Here is a 5,712-nt window from a genome sequence, read left to right as displayed (position 1 = left end):
AAGGAGAAGGGGATTCGTAAACGATCCAGATTTGTTTAGAGGTTTTTCACATGGCTTCCAAGAAGGGGTCTGCGTGATTTGAAGAGTGGAACTTTGTTTGTTTGGGGGAAAAATATTTTAACATAGCGTAGATCAAAGTTTGAGGAACTCAGTCCCGACGGCCTCTCGCCGCTCTGAGGCCGCTCTACGGGGCAGGCCTACGCACGACGCAAACATTCACTTTGTGGAAAATAAATCAAAGGCTGGTTTCCTAAGAACTTAAGGACAGGAACCTCGGGACTGACAATCCAAGTAAATGAGGACGTACTTAACCATCACTTAAAAATACATATTTTGATTTGTGCAGACAGCTTTCATCTTCTGCTTTTTTCTACACATCACAGAACACTCTTCCTACAAACCTTGAGTCCGTTCACATTACCTTTCATCGAGCTTTCCCGGAGCTCTCTGGCCCAGAGCAGTCCCTCCAGGACTCCCCCGAGGTGCCTCCGGAGCAGTGGCCAGGGACGCGTCATCAGAGAGGGGGGCGGCCAGAGAAACTTCCAGAGACACCACCTCGGTCCCTCCTCACGGCTGACGACACGCTTCCCGGAGGGCCCTCTCCCTTCCCTGCGCGGCAGCCGAGTGGGGGTTATTTCTGGTGCGTGAGCTCAGGCAGCTGTGTGCACACAGACGTGACACCACGTGCGGGACGGGGACCGAGGGGAGTTTACACGGCCCGGTGTACACGTTTCCTGCCTCACGGGCCGGCTGTCTTCATACCCAAAAGATGTGGAGCCGTCTTCCGAAGGTCAGTCCCAGAGCCAGGGCTGGCCTGAAACGTGCTGTCCAGTCAAGGGGACGTCCTGAGAAGTGCACCGGGACAAGGGTCCAGGCAGACACTGGCAGCACGCGGGGTGTGGGCCGCCCGCCCCCACTTTCGGGCTCGAGGCCCCGCCATGGAGCTGGGCCCAACCTCAGCCCACACGTTACCCTGGGTCTTCCGCCCCATGCTCAGAGGTGAGGGTCCTCCCCACCCCCCCAGGGCTCCTCCATGACACCCCCCTGCACAAAGGGACCGTGGAGCGGGTCCCCAAGGCGCTCACCAAGGGCCCGCCGGCGAGCCCCCACACAGCCCTGTTTCACCGAGGGCTCCTCCCGGGGCCAGCACCTGCCTCCATCAGATCCGAGTTCTCTAACCCCACCCTCCCCGACCACTGCCACCAAAGCTAGAGTCCACTGGCCCCTGCCCGCGTGTCTCTGGAAGACTGTGGACCTCCCACGGCTGTCTCGTGGGTCATTGTCTAAAGTCACCTGCGTCACACCAAAGCTCGGGCTGGGGCCCCAGGGAAGATGGCCCCGCCCTCCACCACGAAGAGGGCAGCTCCTCGGCCTGCAGGCCAGTGGTGGGGGGCCCTTGAGCTGGTGCCAGTGCAGCCACAGGCTCCCAGGGGGTCCCAGCCCAAAGGGGGCCATCAGGGACCGTGTTCCTGAGATGCACCTAGGACCCGGGATGCCGTCCACAGCCTTGTGACCGGCTGGAAACACCAGTCCCCCCCACAGCCCCTCTGCTGCCCCCCCTCCACTGGCCGGTCCCCACCAGCCCTGACTTTCCGCTCGAGAACAGAAGTCACCGGGTGAGGACCCCCTGCCCCCTCCTGCCCTCACCCCCACGGCCCCTTCCGTGGGACAGAAGTCAGTTACCTGCCACAGTGGGCTAAGACCGGGGCGCGCCGGGCCCCCTGGCCGGTGGGTGAGAGGTGCAGGAAGGGGCGAGGGCTGGGCCCGTCCGGGAGCCGGTGGTGAGGATGCCCAGCAGAGCCACCTGGCCCCTCCTGGCCGTGCATCTGTCCAGACCGCCCAGGGGAACAGGCGGGTGCAAGGTTTCCGTCCCGGCAGTGCAGGGTGTGCCCAAGGGACCCTCTTTCCAGTTATCACCCAAATGCCCCAAGCTACAAATAGTCCCAGGCAATTTAGAGAGAACCTTTCACCTGAGCTGGGGGCTCCAGGCTCAGGCTCCATTTGGGCAGGCTGAGCCGGGGCGGGGCTAGGGCCGGGGCGGGACCGGGGTGGGGCAGGGGCGGGGCAGGGGCGGGGCTGATTGAGGACGGGGGCGGGGGCAAGGGGGAGCTAGGGACAGGGCAGGGCTGGGGTCAGAGTGAGGCTGAGACAGAAGAGGGGGTGGAGCCAGGATGAGGGGTAGACAGTGACGGAATCACAGGTGGGGTGGGTCAGGGTGGGGTGGGGTCAGAAGGTACCTGGCAGGGGGTGTGGGCCGAGGACTGGGGTGACACGGAGGGCACCTGGCCCCGCCGAATGGGTAGAGTCCCTGGAAGGCCCTCCAAGAGCCCCTTTGGGACTCCTGTGCCTTGGGGTCACCAGGACATGTTCCACATTCATCCTTTCCGGTTGGAAGCGAGACTGTTCGGCGTGCACCTCCCTCCCCGGCGCCCCAGCCCCCGCTCAGGTGGGGTTCGGAGCAGGAGCCGGGAAGGCAGAGGTACACCCCTCCCCCGCCCCGCTTGCGGCACCACCTGTGTGGCCCTGGTACCTGCCTGGGACAGTCACCTGGGCGGGGTTTCTTTGGAGGCCCAACACCTCCGTGCCTGGAGTCACGTGAGAAGCCGTCCCCCTGACCCCGAGCAGTTACGTCTCTCGTGTGCCAAGGGCACGAAGCTGGCCCAACGGGGTCTCTCCCGCTGCCCGGTGCGGCCCCTCCGGAGGGGGCGGTGGGGGGAGGGGCAGGGGCCCTGCCAACGTACTTTGCCAACATGAAACAATGTGAGGCCGATTTCTGTGGAGTGGAGAGGGGGTCAAAACTAAACAAAAAACCCCAAACAACATGCCCTTGGCCACTGCAGGAGGAAGGCAGCTTCAGAACCCGACGCGGGGCTAATTAGAGGCCCGGACTGGGGTTTTGCAAATGAATTATTTACAGTTCTTCAGAGGGAAGTGATTATAATAATAACGTTCACGATTCCAAAATTAAGCCTATTATGCTCTTTTCCTCCTCTCCAGAAACTCTCCGAGGCCTGTCATCAAGCAAAATGCAAGAAGGAGCAAGGAGCCCGCTGGCCCGGGGACAGCACCCGAGGGCCGGCCGGCCAGCGCGGTGGGCGTTTCGACAGGAAAGCCTCTTCGGGTCCTCTGTCTCTCCCTTCCCTCTGTGTCCCTCCTCTGCGAGGCTCAGTCAGGCTCAAGACGTTCCAGAAGCTCAAAGAAGAAACCAGAGCACCGATTCCCACCACAGCAGCTCCTGCAACCGCCAGATTTAAAAGTCACGGAAAACCGAGGGGCGGGTTGCTGCCGCCTTGATTGGAAGTTCAGGGTCAGTCCGTTTGCGGGGCTCAGCTGCAGCCACGGGTGCCCGCGGGAGCCCCCCGTGTGTGCAGGGCCCCCACGGCCCCACGGACTCCCCTGTCCCGTCTACTCAGGCGCCCCCACCCCGGCCACCTGTGGGCAGGCCTCCGGCTTCAGCAACGGACCCTAACCCCACCTAGCGCCAGCACCTTCCCAGCTCCCACCCGGAAGGTGTGGACCCCCGGGCTGGTCCGAGCCAGAACGTTCAGTAGGTCTTGGGGCGGCCCCTGCATAGGTCACATGCCCTCGCGGGGGGGCACCCTGGCTTTCGGGCTCAGATTTCTGTGGCTCCGGCCATTCCTTGCACCTGTCATGCTTGGACCTGAGAGCAGGGCGCACCACCCTCCCCGCACACCAGTGTCTTTCCATTTTCCCTCTGCAACACTGTCCCCGTGGGGGGGCAGCGCTGGAGCCCCTGCACTGGAGAAGGTGACCTTCTGCTCCCTCCCAGAAGCCCAGGGACAGGAGGATCCATGCGCAGACTGTGGCCACCTCTGGCACCGCGGACCGCAGCTGGGAGCCCGTGTCCAGAGAGCGGGGAGTGACATGGCCTTTATGTGACGCCCGTGACGCACAGGTCCTGTGCTCGAGGGGACAGGAATTGGGAGGAAAAGTGAAAGCCTTTCAGTGAGGGTGCCCTGGTCTGGATGTTTGTGTCCCCCGCCAAATTCACAGGTTTAAATCCTATGGCTCAGGGCCCAGTGGGAAGGCGTTAGTGCTCAGGGCCGTTGTGAGGCCCGAAAGCCGTGAGGGCGGAGCCCCCACGAATAAGACCAGCGCCAGCACCGCTATGGTGGTTTCAGAGGGACCCCCGCCCCCTTGCATGATGTGAGGACGTGGGGCCCCCCCGGACCCGGCGCTGCTGGCCCCTTGATCTCACGTGCTCGGCCTCGGGACCCACGAGCGATAAATTCCAGTTGTTTATAAACGGCCCGGTCGGAGGTATTCTGTTCTAGAAGCCGACGAGGTTCCCACGTTCCATGCCTGCGATCCTCATCATGCTGTTTGCGCGGAAGGGAACTGGAGCGTAGCGCCTTGGCTCTCGGGCTTCGCCTCTGTAACTGGTGAGCGTGGTTCTTTCCGATGTCAGTGCTGGCTCTGGGTTCTTTCTTATTTGTTTTCTGGTTTTATTTTCTGTTCAATTCAAACCTTAGGTTTGTCAGAGGCGAACCCAGAAAACCGACGTCGATGCCAAAACCCGTAACAGCAGGTGGACCGGGCTGGTGGCTCAGTTACGCTAGAACCTTCTGCCCTGGACGTCAGCTGCCACTGTCAGCATCAAGACCCCAGTGCGTTTTGGTCGGACTCTCGTTCCCTCTTAAGGGAGGCGAACGGAACAGCACCCCTGAGGCCACTCCCGGAACCCCAGTGCTCGCTGGGCTGAGGCTCGGCGCTGAGGGGCGGATGGGGGTTTTCCGGAGCCCACGGGAGCCAGATTCTCTCCAGGAGGCAGGTCAGCAGAGCGGGGACGTCTGCTGAAGCCAGGTTCATGGCGCTCTCTGCTTCTATATCGGTTTGGAAATTTTCATAATATGATTTTCGTTATTTTTCCCGTTTTGGGTGTCTTTTCCTGCCTTCAAGGGACAACCTGGGTGTCAGGTGGTCAGACGCCACCTGCTCCTGGTGCCAGCACGCTCCCCTCCAGCTTGCTGCCTCTCCACGAGGGCCCGGCCGTCCAGGGACTCAGGCTTGCCAGCGACGCACACACAGCCCAGGTCACGGGCTCTGCCCAAGGAGGGGTGGGCTCTTGCAACGTGACGGCGTTACGTGTCTCCAAGGGCCTTTCCCGCTTCCTGAGGGCTCCGGGGGGGGGGGTGGTCCTCCAACTTCTTTCTTCACCCTGGGAAGGGAGAGGAAAGGGAGCAAAATCAGGAAAGATCTGAATATCCTAGAAAAAAGTCCGTGTCGCTTCCTTAATCACTTCCTTAATAACTTCCATAGTAACTATGGGTGAGGGAAGGCTTCCTAGCCATAACCCAAACTCTCGATGCAGGGCCGCCTGGGGGGCTCAGTCTGTTGAGCGTCCGACGACTTCAGCTCAGGTCATGATCTCACGGTTCACGGGTTCAGGTTCACGGGTTCGAGCCCTGCATTGGACTCTGTGCTGATAGCAAGGAGCCTGCTTGGGATTCCCCCTCTCTCTCTGCCCCTTCCCCACTCACTCTCTCTGCCCCTTCCCCACTCATACTCTCTCTGCCCCTTCCCCACTCACTCTCTCTCTGCCCCTTCCCCACTCACTCTCTCTGCCCCTTCCCCACTCACACTCTCTGCCCCTTCCCCACTCACACTCTCTCTGCCCCTTCCCCACTCACTCTCTCTCTGTACCTTCCCCACTCACACTCTCTCTGCCCCTTCCCCACTCACTCTCTCTGC

At 61.5% G+C, this 5,712-nt stretch overlaps 1 long non-coding RNA gene across 2 annotated transcripts in view; it reads right to left on the bottom strand.

Annotated features, from left to right (window-relative positions):
- The window catches only part of LOC115286294, a 2,387-nt gene extending 365 nt beyond the window's left edge, over positions 1–2,022 (bottom strand). The window contains exons 1-2 of one of the 2 annotated variants that reach the window (XR_003905969.1): positions 1,684–2,022; positions 422–609 (exon numbers count right to left, since the gene is read on the bottom strand). This is a non-coding gene — a long non-coding RNA (uncharacterized LOC115286294). The remainder of the gene's footprint in view (positions 1–421; positions 610–1,683) is intronic. The other variant, XR_003905970.1, reaches the window with a different exon arrangement.
- Positions 2,023–5,712: the final 3,690 nt, after the last annotated feature.

Source organism: Suricata suricatta, chromosome 3 (assembly GCF_006229205.1).
Source record: "Suricata suricatta isolate VVHF042 chromosome 3, meerkat_22Aug2017_6uvM2_HiC, whole genome shotgun sequence".
NCBI lineage: Eukaryota > Metazoa > Chordata > Mammalia > Carnivora > Herpestidae > Suricata > Suricata suricatta.
The sequence above is the reverse complement of the archived record's forward strand: the minus strand, read 5'-3'. Positions and strand labels throughout refer to the sequence as shown.